The sequence below is a fragment of the Phacochoerus africanus genome, chromosome 3 (assembly GCF_016906955.1).
Source record: "Phacochoerus africanus isolate WHEZ1 chromosome 3, ROS_Pafr_v1, whole genome shotgun sequence".
NCBI lineage: Eukaryota > Metazoa > Chordata > Mammalia > Artiodactyla > Suidae > Phacochoerus > Phacochoerus africanus.
Window position 1 is genome coordinate 132,099,012 of NC_062546.1, and position 20,646 is coordinate 132,119,657.

Sequence of the window (20,646 nt, forward strand, 5' to 3'; positions counted from 1 at the left end):
CCCCTGACACTACACTATCTTTACATGCATATTATGCCAGTATCATTACATCCATGTCTGCAACTGGCCCCCGCCACTACATAGGCACTTGCAGCTGACCCCCACAGTCAAGTGTAAGCATGCCACTGGCTTAAGCCACCACTACTACCTGCCCTGGTCCTGGGTCACTGGATCTAGAAGGGCTGCTGAGGACACCAAAAGCCTTTGATGCCACTGAAAACCCCCTGCAGTGCTTGCGAGTTATCAGTGCTATGGTAACTGATAAAAAGTCAAAAAGACATCACGTCCTTGTTGTACTTTCTATTGCCACAGGCCCTGGCACTTAACACCCTGCACCACTAGAATCAAGGTCACAACTTGGTCTTGGACCCCCCAGGTGAAAGACTTCCCTTACTGAAGTTAGTCCATAAAATCTGAACAAGATGATTGCTTCTTCAAATGCTCAGGTACCCATGCAAGGCCACAGGGATCATGAAGAATTAAGGAAACATGTCTCTGCCAAAGGAATACAGTAAATCTCCAGTAAGTGGCCCCAAAGAAATAGAGATGCAGGAGTTGCCCAATGAAAAATTCAAAATAATTTTACTACAGAATATGGAAAAATAATTTCATGATACCAACAACATACATGTCCCATCTAAAGATCTCTAACTTAGAAATGCAAATCAAAACTACAGTGAGGTACTACCTCACTCCAGTCAGAATGGCCATCATTGAAAAGTCTACAAATAACAAATGCTAGGAGGGTGTGCAGAAAAGGGAACCCTCCTACATTGTTGGTGAGAATGTAAAATTGGTATGATCACTATGGAAAAAAGTATGGAGGTTCCTTGGAAAGCTAAGGCTAGAGTTACCATATGAGTCCGCAATCCCACTCCCGGGTATATATCCAGACAAAACTGTAATTCAAAAAGATATGTTCATACCTACAATCATAGCAGCGCTATTCACAATAGCCAAGACATGAAAGCAACACAAGCGTCCATCAGCACATGAGTGTATACAGAAGATGTGGTACATATATACAATGGAATACTATTCAGCCATTAAAAAGAATAAAATAATGCCATTCACAGCAACATGGATGAAACTAGAGATTATGATAAAGTGAGGTAAGTCAAAAGAGAAAGAGAAATACCATATGCTATCACTTCCATGTGAAATATAAAATAGGACACAAATGAACCTATCTACAAAACAGAAAGGGACTCATAGACATAGAGAACAAACTTGTGGTTGCCAAGGGGAAGGGGTTTGAGGGAGATGGGATGGGAGGGTGGCGTTAGCAGATGTAAGCTATAATACATGGAGAGGATGATCAACAAGATCCAACTGTATAGCATAGAGAACCATATTCAATGTTCTATGAGAAACCATAATGAAAAAGAGTACTTTAAAAAGTGTATACACACACACACACACATATATACACACATATGTATATATAACTAAATCAATTTGGCAGAAATTAATATAACATTGTAAATCAACAATACTTAAATTAAAAAAAAAATCTCTAACTTAATCATACCTGCAAGTTCCTTTTGGTATATAAAGGAACATTTTTAGGTTCTAGAAATTAAGATGTGGATATCTGGGGAGTGAGGGGGGGGGCATTATTCAGTCTACCATAGCAGTCAACCCGTCTCTAACCCAGCTGCCAGCAACCATTGGTAGTTCTGTCCCTATAGATTCGCCTTTTCCAAAATATCATATAAATACAATTATTATACTATACAGCCTTTGTAGTCTGGCTTCTTTCACTTAGCAAGATGTATATGAGATTCATTCATATTATTATATTTATCAGTAGTTCATCCCTTTGTTTGCTAAGAAGTTTTCTATTGCATGGACGTACCACACTATGTTTAACCACTCACAAGATGAGGGATATTTGTATTGTTTCTAGGTTTTGACAAGTACTCATGTGCAGTGTTTTTCTTTGTGAACATAGTTTTCATTTCTCTTTGGTAAATATCCAGGAATAGGATTGTTAAGTTGCATGGTAAATGCATGTGTGACCATCTAAAAAACTGCCAAACTGTGTTCCAGTGTGTCTGTACTTCTTATGATTTTTATGAAGCACACAGTCACTCACTGCATAAACAATGAAAAGGCATTCATAAAGAAAAAGTGGAGGAAATAGCTTTTGGTTAGATAACACTGTTTGCCAAAGTGACAGGATGAATTCTTAATAGAAAAAGATATAGAAATAAAAATAGAAAAGCACATTTAAGAGACAGGATAAGTAGTTCTAAAGGATCCAATATATAGCTAATAATAATTCTAGAAATAACTTAGGGAATAATAGAGAAGCAATACTAAATAGATAATAGCTGACATTTTTGTAGAACTGAGAAAATATGTAAATCCACAGATTGATAATGCACAAACAGAGTAAAGAGTGTCACAATCAGACACATTATGATGAAAACGTGGGGTATTAAAGATAAGGAGAGGAGTTCCCTGCTGGCCCAGCAGTTAGGGATTTGGTGTTGTCACTGCGGTGGCTTAGGTTAGATCCCTGACCCAGGAACTACAGCATGCTGATGCTGAGGGCACCTCCTCCCCAAATAAAAAAGCAAAAGAGAAAATATTATTATTATTTCAAATTTTTTTTCTTTTTAGGGCCACACTTGCAGCATATGGAAGTTCCCAGGCCAGGGGTTGAATTGGAGCTGCAGCTGCCAGCCTACACCATAGCTCACAGCAATGCCAGATCCTTAACCCACTGAGCAAGGCCAGGTACTGAACCCTCATCCTCATGGATACTAGTTGGGTTCTTAACCCACTGAGCCATAATAGGAACTCTCTTAATTTTTCTTTTTTATAGTTGATTTACAATGTTCTGTCAATTTTGCTGCACAGCAAAGTGAACCAGTTATACATATATACATACATTCTTTTTCTCATTTTGTCTTATATCAAGTGCTATCACAAGAGACTGGATATAGATCCCTGTGCTATACAGCAGGACCTCATTGCTTATCCATTCTAAATATAAGAGTTTGTATCTACTAACCCCAAGCTCCCAGTCCATCCCACTTCCTACCCCCTCCCCCTTGGCAACCACAAGTCTGTTCTTCATGGAGAAAAAGAAAATCTTAAATTTACCACAAAGAGTAAACAGATTACCTAAAAGAATGAAAATTAAGACTGACAGCAGGAATTTCACCAACAATAACAGAAGCCAGATAATAGTAAAAAAATAAATCTATAACTTTTTATGTGAAATATTAGGACCAAAAATATTTCGGAATTCAGATTTTATCGGAGGATGGAGGTTATGAGAAAATTAATAGGGTCCATATACTGGATATCACATAGCACCCTAAGTAGCACATTTAGTCAGTTCTAAGGAATAAGGCTTAAGTAGCAAGGTGAGAGGAAGGGAGTTGACATTAGGCTCCAGAAGCTTTCTCAGAGATATGAAGAGACAGGGACACTATGGTAGGGAAGAGCTGAAAGAACTGTACTACCTTTGGAAACTGCAAATTAGATCGCTACTTTGCATGATTTTTTTAAACTTGTTTCTCCAAACTGTTTATGCAAAAAGAGTGTAAAGAGTTAAAGCTTTCAGACCTCTTCTCAAGAAACCCCTCACTGCAAAAATCCTTCTCCTACTCCCTGGAAGTCTACTTTTAAGTGGTTTTGGTCTCCAATTGTAGAACCGTATTTTTCTAATACTTTTAAGAAATGCATTTTACATCACAACCCAGAAATCACTCACACACACATACACACTCGAAATAAATGTTTTAGTAATTACACTAATTATGCGCTAAATACTACACTTTTCATTGTTTTACTTAATTTAAAAAACGCAAGTTAAGATTTACTAAATTGTTTTCATGACACATCAATGGTAGGAACTTGCAGACTGACAATGATCTAGAAATTTTCTACGTACGTATATACAGTTAGCCCTCCACATTTGTGGGTTCCACATCGGTAGACTCAACGGACCATGGGACAAAAATATTTGAAAAAAATTCCAGAAAAATTCCAAAAAGCAAAACTTGAATTTGCCATGTGCCAGCAAATATTTACATACATTTACACTGTATTAGATAGCCTAAGTAATCTAGAGATAACTTAAACTATGGAGGAGAATGCGCATGTGTATGTTATATGCAAATATAATACCATTTTATATAATAAGGGACTTGAGCATTTGCGGATTTTGGTGCTCTCAAACGGTCCTGGAACCAATCCTCTGCAGATACCAAGGAACAACTGTACATCCTTTTTATATAAAAATGAGGTTAGAGCATATAAATTGTGTCTTTTTTACACTCTTCCTATTCACATTCTTTTTTACATTATTTGTTAAGTCAATAAGTGTCATTAAGAGCTAAAGTTAGCTATATCATCCTTTACATATTTCTCTTATTTATTCTTATATTCTAGAAGAAATAATTTATAAAATAACTTTCCAAGATATAAAATAGACTCATCTGGTATAGTAGTAACTTTCTTACGTCATAGATCAAAGAGATATTTTAAAATCTTCCCTATGAAATGCTGTGTTTTCATATACAGAATTTCCTGTCAAACAGGCCACATTGTCCACATCATGCTTATTCACTAAAATGGAATGGGAGGGTGGAGGTACCATTGCTTGAAAGAGTTATGAGTAATGTCAAGATCTTCCTTTACACCCCTGCTATGCCCTTTTATGTATGCATGTTGAACTAGACAGCTCACTTATTAGTTTTGTATGTAAAGTTTTAAGAAGTTAATCATAGACCTCTGCTTTTTATAAGAGGAAAATATGACAAAGTGTTTCCATTCTATTCAAAAGCTGCAAATAAAATATTAAAAAATTCTACTAAGGTTGTGGTATAATTTTATTAATAACTTACATATACCAAGTAGAATGTAATTTTTATTTAGAAAGAATATGCATCTATGAATTTTAAAATGTAACATTTGATAACTGACATAATAGTTAAACTACGGTAGAACAATTAAGAATAATAAATAACAGAGTTTCCGTAGTGGCTCAGTGGAAACAAATCCGACTAGGAACCATGAGGTTGTGGGTTTGATCCCTGGCCTCACTCAGTGGGTTAAGGATCCAGAGTTGCCGTGAGCTGTGGTTGCAGATGCGGCTTGGATCTGAAGTTGCTGCGGCTCTGGTGTAAGCAGGCACCAACAGCTTTGACTAGACCCCTAGCCTGGGAATTTCCATATGCCCTGGGTGTGGCGCTCAAAAGACAAAAGACAAAAAAAAAAGTAAAGAAGAAGGAGAAGAAGAAATATGATGTACATCTTACATTAAGTCAGTTTTTTTTTTTAACTTTTTATTTGGAAATGACTTCAAACTTACAGAAAAGTTACAAAACAGTAGAAACCACTTAGTGCCAAGACAGTGGTTTCTAAACATCGTTCTCCAATTACAAAAACCCAAGTGCTCTAAAGAAACAGCAGATTGAAACAGGAAAAATACAAGACAAGGCAATAATACCAGAAAGCAAGGGAATGCTCATAAACCAAAAGGATGGAAGCATGTCAGTACCATAGGAGTCTACCAGAACTCCAGACAGTCAAAGCTGGAAGTATGTGAATGACAAAGAATATATTATATTATAACCCCAAAAATAAAATAAATATTCATGAATCAATATACACATAAATAAAAGATACATAAACAAATTGGGGAGAAGAATCAAATCTTCCTTCAGCGGAATCCAAGTAACATATGTAGAAACTAACCTGTCCAGAAAGTGAAGTTTAACCTGCTCCCTCACCTTGCCTTTGAGAGTGGGCTGGAGTTAGTGACTTCCTTCCAAATAGGGAAAAATTGGAACTTTACACAGGAGAAACCTGGCAGATATTTCCTTAACCAAGATACTAGGTTTACATCACTGGAGTTGATAGCATATACTCCCTGATACAATGTGATGAGAAGAGTACTTCAACTCTGCAGTATTCTTTCTACAAAAACCATAACCCAGGAGTTCCCATCACGGCTCAGCGGTTAACAAATCTGACTAGTATCCATGAGGACTTGGGTTCGATCCCTGGCCTCGCTCATTGTGTTCAGGATCTGTCGCTGCCGTGAGCTGTGGTGTCACAGACGCGGCTCAGATCCTGCATAGCTGTGGCTGTGCCACAGGCCAGCAGCTATAGCTCTGATTCAACCCCTAGCCTGGGAACCTCCATATGCTATGGGTGCTGCCCTAAAAAAGACAAAAAAAAAACCCAAAAAATCAAAACAAACAAACAAGAAAACCATAAGCCCTAGTCTAATCCTGAGAAATACATTAAGACAAACCAAAATTGAGAGATATCCTAGAAATATTTCACCAGGACTCCTCAAAACTGTCAAAATCATGACAAATAAGGAAAGACTAAAACTGTCACAGACCAGGGGAAATTGGAGAGACTAGTATCCATAAGGAAGAGCATTGCTGGTGTTGAACAGGTTCGATCCCTGGACTCGCTCAGTGGGTTAAAAATGCAGTGTTGCCATGAGCTGTGATGTAGGTTGCAGATGCCGTTAGGATCCCGTGTTGCTGTGGCTATGGTATATGCTGGCAGCTTCAGCTCCAATTCGACCCCTAGCTTGGGAACTTTCATATGTCACAGGTGTGGCCCTAAAAAGACCAAAAAAAAAAAAAATTGAGTATTGAGTTTTGATGCTACTAATTTTATAGCTTGCTAGTTACTAAATTATTTTATTGTTTGGATTAGTTTTATTACTGATTCTCTAGGGCAGGAGTCTACACAATTTTTCTGTTCAATATCTGAATATTTTCAGCTTTGTGGCCCAAACAATTTTTCTTTCTTCCCTCCCTCCCTTCCTTCCTTCCTTCTTTCTTTGGCTGTGCCTACAACATGTAGAAGTTCCCAGGCCAGGGATCAAACCTATGCCACACCAGCAGTCACAATGCCAGATCCTTAACCCACTGCACCACAAAGGAACTCAGGTTCATTCAGTTTCTGTCACAATTACCCAACTCTGCTAGTGTAGAGCTAAAGGAAAAAGTAATACACAACAAAATGATGTGACCATATTTGGCTCTCGGGCTACTTTTCTGACCTTTGTTCTAGGGTTTTCCACATATACTATCATAATATATGCAAATATACTTTTACTTCTTAATTTCAAATTGTTACGTCTCTTCTGAATGCTCTTATTTAATTGCATTGCCTAATACATGAGGGAAGTAAAATGAGGGCAGTAGTAAGGTTACTACTGCCTTGTTCCAGATGGTAGAAGTAAAAATGTCCCTAGTGTTTCCCACTAAGTAAAATGGTGTTAAGAAAATATCAATTCCTTCACACCTGTCAGAATGGCCATCATTAACAAGTCAACAAATAAGAAATGCTAGAGAGGGTATGGAGAAAATGGTACCCTCCTACACTGCTAGTAGGAATGTAAACTGGTACAATAACTACAGAAAACAGTATGTAGGAACCTCAGCAAACTAAACATGGAACTATGGTATAACACAGAAATCCCACTCTAGGGCATATAACTGGACAAACCTTTCCTTGAAAAAGATACATGCACCTGAATGTTCACTGCAGCACTATTCACAACAGCCAAGACATGGAAACAACCTAAATGTCCATCAACAGATGATTGGATTAGGAATATGTGGTATATACACACAATGGAATACTACTCAGCCATAAAAAGGAACAAAATAATGCCATTTGCAGCAACATGGATGGAACTAGAGACTCTCATACTAAGTGAAGTAAGTCAGAAAGAGAAAGACAAATACCATATGATATCACTTATATCTGGAATCTAATACACAGCACAAATGAACCTTTCCATAGAAAAGAAACTCATGGACCTGGAGACCAGACTTGTGGTTGCCAAGGAGGAGGGGGAGGGAGAGGGACAGACTGGGAATTTGGGGTTAATAGATGCAAACTATTGCATTTGGAGTGGATAGGCAATGAGATCCTGCTGTATAGCACAGGGAACTATATCTAGTCACTTATGATGGAACACGAAGGATAATGTGAGAAAAAAAATGTATATATGTGTGACCAGTCACTTGCTGTAAACCAGCTATAACGGAAAAAATTAAAATCATTTAAAAAGAGAAAATATTAATTCCTATTTTGTTGAGTGTTTTTATCAAGTGTTAAAGGTTGTTGAAGGTCATTTTAGCATCTACATATGATTTGTCTCCCTATATTCATTAATACGGTATATAACATTAATGGATTACCTAATAGTCAACTAATTATGTTTTCCTTGAATAAATCCCACATGGTCATAGTACCACGTATTATTTTCTTAATATGGTAGTAAAATTGGTTAGCTAATGTTTTATGCAATAGTTTGCATCAGTACTTATAATTGATATAGGTCTGTAATTTATTTCCTGTACTATCTTTCAGAACTGGTATTATCTACTTTCAGTGGTCTGGAACAATTTATAGAGCACTGAGATTGCTTGGTCTTTGAGTGTTTCATAAAATTTCCCTGGGGAACCATGTGGAACTGTTTGTTGTTGTTGTTTTTAAATAAGGTAGTTCCTTGATGTTTTTCTCTGTTTGTTCTATAGAAACTGCACTATCTCAAATGTGGTCAATATATTGATAAGCTTGTATTTACTTTGGAAATTATCCTTTTCATCTAAGTTTCAAGTTATAAAGGAAATTATAGACACATTTTACCATATGGACATATCTATAGCAAAAGATAATAAGTAGCAAGGTCAATAGTTGAAAAAGAGAAGGCAGGACAGAGTAGTAATATCTATGACATTGAAAAGAAAGAATAAACAACTAATATAAATAGGTATTTAGAGAAAAAAGTACTTTTGATTGAAAAATTAAGATGAGGAGTTCCTGTTGTGGCACAGCAGAAATGAATCTGACGAGGAACCATGAGGTTGAGGGTTTGATCCCTGGCTTTGCTCATTGGTTAAGGATCCCGTGTTGCTGTGAGCTGTGGTGCAGGTCACAGATTCGCCTCGGATCTGGTATTGCTGTGGCTGTGGCTGTGGTATAGGCCAGCAGTTGTAGCTCTGATTAGACCCCTAGCCTGGGAACCTCCATATGCCACGGGGGCAGCCCTAAAAAGACACACACACACAAAAAGACCAAAAAAAAAAAGACAAAAAGAAAAATGAAGGTGAATATGCATATTGAAATTTGATGTTATTTTATAAAATAAATGGAAAAAATCTCTATACGAGTATTTCTCTGCAAGTGTTTGTTAAATAACTATTCTTTAAACACTGTACAACTGCATAAAAATGCAGACAGATACTCACAAATTTTGCAAGAATGTTTATGGAGTAGGAAATAGAGGTGAGAGAGCAAATTTTAAAAGCAAAAGGGAAAAAAGGAAAAGAACAGGGAAGAAAAGAGAAAAAAAAAGAAAAAGGGGGAAAAAGCAAAAGAAACAGCCTATCCTAAAATAGCTAGGATGTATGACATAATCACATAATACATAGTTATAAAATTGTACACAAATATGGACATAAAAAAATTAAGACTAAAAAGGACATTGCAACCACTTTTGCCAGAGGGATTATTCAAGGAATTTATATAAGTATTTAGATGCTCTTCTGTTTGCAGTCTCACAAAATACAGTCCAAAGTGGCCACAGAGATTATTATTAATCTAAAGTTGTATGTATATATTCAGCTTGACTGAAAGGAACAGTTCAATTTGGCTTTATAGTTTATTTTGGGGGTCAGCAAGCTTTCTATCAAAAACCTATTAGTAGATATTTTAGGCTTTCTGGGCCATACTGTCTCTATCACTACTACTCAATTCTGCTGTTATAGGGTGAAAGCAGTCATTGACTGCAATTGTCAATTTTATGTGTGAAGTTGGCCAGGCTAGAGTATCAAGTCATGTAGTCAAATGATAATTAGGCATTGTAATGAAGATATTTTACAATTATAGATAGATAGGCAAGTATTGTATACTATTGGTTCCATTTCTCTGGAGAACCCTAATATAAAGACAATACATAAAATTCTGGGCCTGGCTGTGTTCCAACAAAACTATTTACAGTAATAGGTAGTGGATCAGATTTGGCCTGTGTACCATAGTTTTAGTACTAACAATAATAAAAGATAGTTGTTTTTATTAAAAACTGTATGTTTTAGGCAATATAAAAAGTGCTTCACATATGGATTCTAAGTGCCCCGTAAATTGAGAATTATTCCTGATCAGGATAGATGTTCTAGAGTAACAATGTGAGCGGGAATGATCTTCCTAGTACCAATGAGATCTAGACCATAAGCTTAGGTATAAGAAAGAGTTCTGAGAGAAGTCTGCAGATGGTATTTTTAAAATCTGTTTTTATATTGTTTTATCTATTAGCTTAAAGCATCAAAAGTTATTTCTGAATATTCAACAGAAGTCAACAACAGAATGCTTTGAATGCTCATTTATTAAATGTGGCAACTTTCCATAAACTTGATGAAGGGAAAATTTAAATTAACAGAACTTTTTTTTTTGTCTTTTTAGGTTGCACTCCCAGTTTACGGAAGTTCCTAGGCTAGGAATTGAATTGGAGCTGTGGATGCTGGCCTACAATCATAGCCACAGGAATGCCAGATCTGAGCCATGTCTTAGACCTAAAAAGCAACTCCAGGCAAAGTGGATCCTTAACCCACTGAGTGAGGCCAGGGATTGACTGTGCGTCCTCACGGATACTAGTCAGGTTTGTTACTGCTGAGCCACCATGAGAAATCTTAATTCACCAAATTATTAAATCATGAGGTTATTATTTTGGGAATAAAAAGAATTTTTTACATCAAAGATTTAAAATAACAGACCTTTTAAGTAACGTATTTCTTAGGAAAAATCCTCAATTATAGACTTTTTAAAAAAATGAAAGAGAATTCTAACCTATCAGGTAGGCGAGGAAGTACTTAAGCATAAGAACAAAGGGTTGTTATGACCATGTTATGACCAATGATAGACAAATTTACAAAGTAGAAGGGAAAAAATTAATAATAGTAAAGAAGGCCTTAATTTAGAAAAGAAGCCAACTTCGAAAATGGGAACTAATGTGTTGGTGTGGCAAGTGGAGAACAAAGATATTTAGATACAAAAAGGTATGTCAGAGTCGGTCATAAGGATAAAAAGTTGAGCAAAGGAAGGTCAAGTAGGGGAACTCTAAAAAAGGCAACCATTGGGTCTCAATTGGCCAGAACAGTTCTAAGTTTAAATCATTTTGCCTGTCAAATCACTGGTCTTGATTTTAAGTTCATAAAATATAGTCTAGATTGTACCTATTTGTATCCATGATCCCTACCAAATTGTCTTTAACACAGAAAATCTCAATAATTATCAGCTGATAATGATAATTATCTGGAAACTCAAATCACAGAAAGCACATTAAAAAAACAATATCAATTAATAATAATTCTTAAAGAATAAAAACATACTTATGAGTGGTCATTATTTACTAGCATCAATAAGAAATTAGAGTCTGGAAAGTCTGCTTAGCATATGAAATTGGTGCCAACTCACCTCTGTTGATATTTTATAAGTGTTGGTTGGGGATGAAGTGATAATCTGCCAAAATCTGAATCATCCTTGCCAGGTTTGGGGGTTCTGTAGAGAAGACACCTTTACCAGGTCTGACTTCCATAGCTCAGGAAAATGGTGCGGTCATTCCTCTTAACGTAGAATGTACTTGAGATGTTTAAGGGACCTATGTAATAAGGTCCAGAAAGACAGTATTAGTAGTGGTTTAGATATGGAATGTAATAGTTAACAATTATGGAATGCTTAAACTATGTTCTAGGCACTGATGCATTAACCCATTTAATCTTTTCAACAACCCTATGAGTTATACGTACTCCAACCCCCATTTTATAGGAAACCTTGGCTTGGCAAGGTTAAGGAATTGCTCAAGATAACAAAGGGAGTAAGAGGCAGGGCTAAAATTTGAACCCATGCAGCCTGTGCTCAGGGTGTCTATGTTCATAACCACAATGCTACAGGTAGACTCAAACAGTTGGAAGAAACCTGGGCACATTTTCTATAAAGAGCAAATTAATTTTCTCAAACAATCCCTGTTCACTTTATTCCATATTAGATAGTCTTCAACTCTTTTTTTTTTTTTTGGTCTTTTTAGGGCTGCACACACGGCACATGGAGGTTCTCAGGCTAGGGGTTGAATAGGAGCTGCAGCTGCCAGCCTACACCACAGCCAGAGCAATGCCAGATCTGAGCCTCATCTGCAACCTACACCACAGCTCATGGCAATGCTGGATCCTTAACCCACTGGGCGAGGCCAGGAATCAAAGCCACCTCCTCATGGATATTAGTCGGATATGTTAACTGCTGAGTCACAATGGGAACTCCTTCAACTCACATTTTAAAGAGATAGAATGGCATTTATGTGCCAACTTTAAATAATAATTATCTTTAATATCTTACAATTTACATTAGTGAAGAATGAACAGTCTGTTAGTTTCTAAGACAGAGGGATGATACATTTCACCCTCCGGATGAAATAACAAAAACCACAAACTTCATACTACATTTATTGAAATTACTTGGATCTAAAGAATTGCTTAAACAACCTAATGAAAATAGGTCAGTGTACCAATCAAGTGTAATCAGTATGCCTCCAAGTTTCAATAACTTAATCTTTACTGGTGAAGCACTTCCATGTTTGACACATTATTCAAAATCCACATATTCACCTAAATTCACCGAAATTGTGGCTTTTTCCTCTAATCTACTCCTTTTCATTAGGATTCTTTTATATCTTGGTTTACCACATTTACAGATTTCTGAAAGTTTCGTCTCATTCTCGTCAGGCCATTTACCTCACAATTTTCCTCTCTAAATGGATGAATTCTTACTGCAAAATCTGTAGCTACACTACCAAAGATTAGCAAAACGATCTTAAAAGACTTGTCTAAGAAACTACACCACCACCACTGAATTACAACCAGTAACAAATGGTCCGGGACAAATCCACTCCAACCTTTAAAGGAGAGGGTTCGGATACACAGGACAGACAGGGAATGGGAGGAGGGGAGGTCGGAAAAGGCAGTGTTTGATTCAAGTCAATAAACATTGACTGCACCACTCATCAAGCGGAAGGAAAAAGGGGCGGGGGCGGTATTTTGAGCAGTGGGCCTTGCAGGTTTGCAGGAGGAGGCAAGAGCCTGTGCCACGGACTTGGGCTCTGGAGAACGGCAGGGCTGGATACCAGCCCTTCGCCAAGCCAGGCGAGGGCGGCCAACTAGGGCCGGGCCTCCAGCGCCCAGCTCCCGGCGCCCGCACCCTCGCAAGCCCGCCGGCTGACCAGTCGAAGCCGCTTACCGATGGCGCCTCGCTGACTCCCCAGAGACAGCCCTTCAACGGTTGCCGCAGTCAGAGCACCACCCCGCGGTGGGGTACGTCGAGTCCGCCCGCAGTTCTCGGGTCCGCGGAGCTTCGCCACTCTCGCGAGAAGTCGGCGGAATCCGCGAAGTGGTGGGGTTGGGGGAAGGAAGAGAAGGGAGGGGCTTTTAACGGTGGCGGCTGCTTCTGCGCCTGATCCTGGAGAAGGGCGGGCGCCATTGTGCTTCGCCGCCGACTGTTCAGCCTCATTTAGAGGCCTAGGGCTCAGAGGAAGAAGGTGGTGGTGTGATCCCTGGGAGCCGGACGCGCCTGTTCGGTGTTAGCACCGGAAGAAGGGGAATAAGCTGCGGAGTTTGGGCTTCTACCTCTGGGGTAGGTGGTTCTAGTCTAGGCCGCTGGTGGGGGAGGGGAGGAAATGAAGTGCGGGCCCGGGGACGCGGAGGCCCCTGCTTCCTTCCTCTCTAGGTGGGGTGAAGGAGCTTGATCCCGCGTACGAAGCGGAGCTGTCCGCAGGCTTTCTTTGCCGGGGGCCTTTCGTCCCGTGGTGGAGTTTTGTGACGGGTGAAGGGGGCAGGTTGTGCGTCTTCCATATGGACTTGCGGCGGGCTAGGGCAAGGGGCTTGAGCCATATTTTGGCCTTTGGCGGCCTCCCCTTAGGTTGGGTTTAGGAGGGTCTTTACCGAGCCCCGAGGGCGAGAAGTGTCACGTGTAAAATATTTAATGAGCGAGGTGTTGAAGGCCAAGAGGCTCAGGGCTCTGCCAGCCCAGCCTTGAATTGTAGGGACTTTGCCAGCACCTTAGATGCGGTAAATATTTGCTGATTGATTGTCCAAGTTCTTGAGTATCGTAATAACTTTGGGCTTTCTTTTGCTTTGTGGTAAATTGTACGTTCTTCAAATGGAAATAGGTGATGATATGTGTAAGAACGGACCTGTTGGCCTAAGAAGTAAAAATATGGAGGGCATCAGTAGAACATAGTACTCCTTCATTTTGATGAAACTGCATAATGAAGATGACTGTGTACACACACCAAAAATACTGTAATTCTTTTTCCTACGTACAGATGTAAATATATGGACAACATCTCTCTTGGTAATAAATTCATCATGAATGCTGTCGTTTGTCACTATTAAGAACAAAGGTGCCAAGTGAAGTGGAATTCAGTAAGATTTTTTTTTCCGATTCTGTAGAATATTTTAGGTTTTTTTTTTCATTTTTAAAATAATTTAAAAATCTCTCCTTGCTCGCATCTGTCCGTTTCTGTCTAGAGCCAAGAGGTAAGGTTAAAGATGAATTTTTGACTTAAAAATCAAATGGTATACCATTGTTAAAAAGGCAGGCATATAGTGTAACTAGATTTTTGCTTTCCTTTGAGATAAAATTTTGTTTCAGAAATGGGGTCATTACAGAATTCCCTGGTGGCTCAGCAGGTTAAGAATCTGGAGTTGTAACTGCTATGAGTGGATACTGCTGTGGAGGGGTGGGGGGGAATCCCTGGCTGGGGAACTTCCGCATGCCTCAGGTGTAGCCAAAAAACAAACAAAATCCGTATTAAAAAATTTTTAAAAAATGAGGTCAGTGTTTCATTTACAGCTCTACATACAGCATTTTGTGAAACCTCAGTGGTATATGAGGCATTAGAGGTAGAAGATATAGGTCTGATCCTTGATTTTACCGTAATTATTTATTTATTAATGTTTTCCTAGAAGCGTAGCAGTCAATTCTTAGAGTTAAGATGAGGATTAAGTTCTAGTAGTGAGTAGCAGTCAACACCCTGGGGGACATAATACTTGATGAGTATAAACAATTGGAACGGATATTAAAGTCCATCTGTGCATTCTGCTCAGAATAACATTCAAATTTTACCCTCCCTGAAATACCCCCTTCACGGAGTGCTGGCCGTTTTTCATAGGCAAAGTGCTGTCTACTTATATAAAGTCTATACTACAAATCTTTTAATGTAAGAATTTTTTACAACTCTTCTTTTGCCCTAAATTATACCACAGATATAAACATGCTTGGTAAGTATAGTTCTGAGTTTTTTCCAAAGTTGAGTACTGGATCAGATGTCTTGAATAAGAATGATTAAAAATTCATACTTAAGTACAAGCGATTTCTCTTCCTCATTGGCAAGAGAGCTTAATTTCCCAGATAAAGCACAATGATGCCCCTGTATAAACTGTGCATATATTCTTTGGGGTGGGGGGAGGCAAGGAACAAACTTTATGTTAAAGTTTAGAATTGAGTATGGGTAGTGTAAAGTCAGGCTCCAGTATGTTCATATATACTACATGAAGGTGTCAGATAATAGCTTGAACATAAAAAGTCATCCATGGCCCCAATTTTTAATCAGCTCCATATGTACTTTACACAGCTCTTCATCTAGTATGCTTTCAAGAGTTGCCCACTTAATTTTAGGAAAATAATTTTAATTGTACAAAACTATCAAATAATGTAAAACACTTTGATAGTTTGTTATTTATTTTAGCTACTAGGTTAGGGCTTCACATTACATGAAGGAGCTTAACACAGCTTCTGCCCTCCACAAGTACAAGTTAATCATCAGACTCATCTATAAACTTATCTTATTTTAAATATATGGTAGTACTGTCAGAGCATAGAGGAGTGCTGTTTAATCTTGGGGGAAATTTTTACCAGACATATTGCTGGAACTGAGATGTGAAGGATGATTAGAGGTTTAATAAGGAAACTGCAAAGTCATGTTATCATGGTTTGTTTTAGGAATGGACAGTTTATTCCCCATTGCTCAAACAATTGAATGGAAGGTTAGAGCATTATGTAAAAGGCCTTTTGTACTGTTTTAGAAAGTTCTCTGCTGTTGGGAATAAAGAACTATTGTGTCCATAAGCCAAATAAAAAATGATTTTTCAATTGTCTTTGAGGATACATCCTCCTATTACTATAGATAATTAAGAGCTAGTAATAAAGAACAGTGGGAAAATGCATAAATGAAATGCACAGGCTTGCATCAAACCTCACTTTTAACCAACAAACTTAACTAATGAACCCTTTAACTGTAGTATGACTGAATCAACAACTGATCACATAAGTATAATTACAGTTTAAAATGAGTAGCATTTTAAGTTCTTTCTAAGATCTTGAATTCACTGAAGCAGAATTAATGTGAAGTAATTTATCTTCTCACAAGTATTATTTTACAAAAACTATCTTTAATGTACTTGCTAATCATAAGATGAACTCAAAAGGGGGAAACAGAATAAAATTATAATTTGAGAGTTGGCTGGGTTTTAATTTTCAGTGATCTTAATTTTTAACTTTTCTGTTCTGATCCGAACTCATGTGGTCAAAGCTGGTTTTTCTTGTTTGAGATATATTTCTCTGGCTCTACTGGTTAGACTAGATAAGTTGTTCACCTGGTTTTAAAATTACCCACTGTCATACACCCACTGTTGTCAACAGTTTTAAGAAGGCAAATTTTTAACCTTAAGAGCTAGTTCTTGGACTTCGCGTTGTGGCACAGCAGAAACGAATCCAACTAGGAACCATGAGGTTGTGGGTTTGATCCCTGGCCTCGCTCAGTGGGTTAAGGATCCGGCATTGCCATGAGCTGTGGTGTAGGTTGAGGAAGAGGCTCAGATTTCCTGTTTCTGTGGCTCTGGTGTAGGCCAGCAGCAACAGCTCCAATTAGACCCCCTAAAAAAAGGCTAGTTCTCATCTCTTCATGTTGTACTTCAGTATAATGTGTTTCCCACTTTTAGATAGACTAAAATAGTTTCCAGTTATTGAATGAGGATTGAAACTTGGCACTAACAGAATAAATACACTTCAAAGGAGGATAGATTATTCCAAAGTTTTCTAATGTAGACTTAATTTAACATCATAGTCATATTTTATCATGGAGATGTTGAACTTTTTCTAGTTACTATTTTTTAAGACTCGGGTATATCTTTGTGTCTTAAATATTTGTCAGTTAAAAATAGAGGCATTGGAGTTTCTGTCGTGGCACAGCAAAAGCAAATCCAACTAGGAACTGTGAGGTTGCGGGTTCAATCCCCAGCCTTGCTCAGTGGGTTAAGGATCCCAGTAGGTTAAGGATTCTATGTTGCCCTGGCTGTGGCTGTGGCTGGCAGCTGTAGCTCTGATTAGACCCCTAGCCTGGGAACCTCATCTGCCACAGGTATGGCCCTAAAAAAGCAAACAAAAGGATACACCAAGTAGAGGTAAATAATGGACTTGTACCTGTGTGTATTTCTAGAAGATTACTGGCTATTGAAATACATTAGTATTTTGTATTGTAACACTGGCCTTTATACCATGAATTTATTGTATAGTAATGTTGAATGTTGTGCTTTTGGTAATTCATTAACTTCAACTCCCCTGGATATTTAAGACAAAGTCTAAGACCCTGAAATAGAATCAGATTTTTCGTAAGACTGAATGCATAACGGTAATTGTAGGAAAGTAAAAGAATATGTTAGCAAGCTTTACTCTATTAGTACATGGTACACCACCGCAAAAACTTATGGACTAAAATTACTATTTACAGTTCTGTGTTCCTGTTGGATATTTCTTCTGGTTTTGCCTGGGTTCGCTCTTGTCAGCATTCAAGTGAAGGATTTCTCAGACTGGCAGGTCCAAGATGGCATCACTCACATTTCTGGCACTTGGTGTTGGTTAACATTTAGGCTTTCCTCTATGTGGTCTTCTATTACATGGGGATCCCAAGACAGCATTCCAGGAGAGTGAAGTGGAAGCTATAAGACTTCTTAGAGCCTTGGAAATCATATAATGTCACACTGCATTCTCTTAGTTAAAGTAATTTTCACAAAGGTAGCCCACCTTCAAGGTGTGGGGAAATAAGATTTTGCCTCTTCCTGGAAAGAACAGCAATATTGCTGTGCAGAGAGGTGTGGGTGTTCAGCTGGGAGGGATTTGTAGCCATACTTTGTAATTGATGACAGACTGCTTAGTACATTTTAAGAATAGATATTCTTAAAGATGTCCTGATTGAGATTTGCCTTAAAATAGAAATGGTAAAATGGTCAAATCTTGGTAATTGTTGGAGACTGGTGATTGGCATGTAGGGGCTCATTGTTGTCTCTACTTTTGTGTATGTTTGAAATTTTTTCTAATATTTAAAAAAAAAATTAAGGCGTTCTCAGGTAATATAAATTCAATTTTGTGACGTGATTTGGACCTTATTTTCCATTTGTTATTTACCAGCTGTTGCTTAATATTTACTTCTTTGTGGTATGTAGATACTAAGGAATATAAACCAGCAAGTACTGCAGTTAATAGAAGGGGAATTATTTTTTAGCAGTTCTGTATAGATGTTATTGTAATGTAAGATAAATATCTTTTCATTTGCCAGTAACTTTCCCTTAATTATTAAAGTTAGTCCAAGTACATTAAAGAAATCCAAAACTAAGTATAAAGAAGAAAATAAAATCCATTCAGAGATACACTAAAATGTTAGTAATTGCTATTTTTCCCAATTTTGTGTGAATATGCTTATATAAGAGTGAGGTATACTAGTTTTCTTTACTCTGCAGCAATTATCCTCCTGTACATAAGTGACTTTTTATTTATTTATTTTTTTAGGGCCACACCTGTAGCATATGGAAGTTCCCAGGCTAGGGGTTGAATCAGAGCTGTAGCCACTGGCCTACACCACAGCCACAACAACGCCAGATCCCAGCTACATCTTTGCCCTACACCACAGCTCTCAGCAATGCCGGATCTTTAACCCACTGAGCAAGGCTGGGGATCGAAACTGCTTCTTCATGGATACTAATCAGATTTGTTTCTGCTGAGCTTCAATGGGAACTCCATAAATGACTTTATTTAAAATAGTCTTTTTACTGTGTGTTAAATTTCAAATAATAAAAAAGCCAAAATAATGTCTACTAAGCTGTTTGTTTGAAAATCTTTCAGCACTGATGGTATTCCTTAATAATAGCAAGTATTTGCCGAATATATAACTGTGTGCCAGCAAAGCTCACTATAAGTTGGTACTGTTGTTACTCTCACTTTGTAGGTGAGAAAAATTAAACATTAGGGAAATTAAGCCTAGAGTCACATCAAGTGAGGGACAGGCTTCAAACCTTTGCCTTCCCAACTGTTCTGATTTTACACATAGTTAGAAGTTGGTTCATGTGCTAAAAATTGGGCAGTGCTTAATTTATCTTGCCTAACCTGTCTCCTGTTTTGGAAAATTTACCTTTATTAAAGAATACATTTAAAATAAAGGGAAAGTCTTTGGTGTAAGCTATACTATTAATACGGGTGGGGCTGGGACCTTGTTTGTTAATTTGGTCATTTGGTTTATGTCTACTGTGTGACTCTCAACAGACCCTGTACAAGACTCTTACTGTGTAGGAGTTCCCATCGTGGCTCAGTGGAAAGGAATCCAACTCGTATCCATGAGGATGCAGGTTTGATCCCTGGCCTTGCTCAGGGATCTGGCATTGCTGAGCTGTGGTGTAAGTCATGGTGTAGGTCACGGGCGTGGCTCTGATCCCAAATTGCTGTGGATGCAGCCTTAAAAATAAAAAAGCACTGTTATGGTGGGAATGAGACACAGTGATCTATAGAGTGTTGGGAGAGGATACATATTACTTGAGAAATCTCATTATAAATAAGCAGAACCATTGAAAAACCTTTGAGCATTACACTGCTATTTCTCTGATCTTAGGAGTTAACAGCTTTCCAAATTGGGTAGACCAAAAATTCAAGTCTTTTTTGGTAGGTAACTTGTGCTCAGAGGAAGCTTTATTTATAAGCAGGGTAATATGTAGATCTCCTTTGCTCTAGGTGTTTTCCTATGTGTTCTAAAGTTTTTCAGTGTAACTTTTTCATGATGTTGACATTCGGTGCAGGGGGGACAACTAAGACTGACCAGGAAGAAGCTACAGTTCAAGCAGAAGGCTAGGAGGTAGGTAGCATATGTGTAAAGAAAAAAGTAAAATCTAGTTGTAAAGTGGTTGAAAATCAGTCAGCTGAAATTGCTCTCTGGGATTTTCAAAACTATTTCCAGCATTCTTCTGGACCTCTTCTGGGTACTTTAGGGTACCTTTTTTTTTTTTTTTTTTTCCCCAAGAACTCATCTTGGTATGCTTCTTTACTTTCCACTCCCAAATCCCTGTAAGCAATCAATCAATATAAATATTCTTCATTAATATGCTGAATTTTACCTCCTCACTGCCACCCCCAGTTAATAGGTGAATTCTCTTCTACTTGGGATATATTGAATCTACCTTCTATACATATACTTTGGGCCCACACTAATGTGTCTCTTCCTAATAACTTGTCCTCAACACTGATTTAGTGTGTGGGAAGTCAGGGGTTGTTTGTTCTTAG

General features: G+C 38.0%; 2 protein-coding genes across 24 annotated transcripts in view; one reads left to right on the plus strand and one right to left on the minus strand.

Moving 5' to 3' along the window:
* Nucleotides 1-13,421, minus strand: part of BAZ2B (bromodomain adjacent to zinc finger domain 2B) — a 399,019-nt gene extending 385,598 nt beyond the window's left edge. For all 18 annotated transcript variants that reach the window (XM_047772695.1, XM_047772694.1, XM_047772692.1 and 15 more), the window contains exons 1-2: nt 13,285-13,421; nt 11,473-11,656 (exon numbers count right to left, since the gene is read on the minus strand). The gene's annotated coding sequence lies outside the window, so the exon portion shown is untranslated. The remainder of the gene's footprint in view (nt 1-11,472; nt 11,657-13,284) is intronic.
* Nucleotides 13,422-13,460: 39 nt separating this feature from the next.
* The window catches only part of MARCHF7 (membrane associated ring-CH-type finger 7), a 49,763-nt gene continuing 42,577 nt past the window's right edge, over nt 13,461-20,646 (plus strand). For 3 of the 6 annotated variants that reach the window (XR_007134009.1, XR_007134010.1, XR_007134008.1), the window contains exon 1: nt 13,469-13,677. The gene's annotated coding sequence lies outside the window, so the exon portion shown is untranslated. Of the gene's footprint in view, nt 13,678-20,646 lie in introns of all 6 variants that reach the window. The other 3 variants (XM_047772707.1, XR_007134011.1, XM_047772709.1) reach the window with 3 other exon arrangements.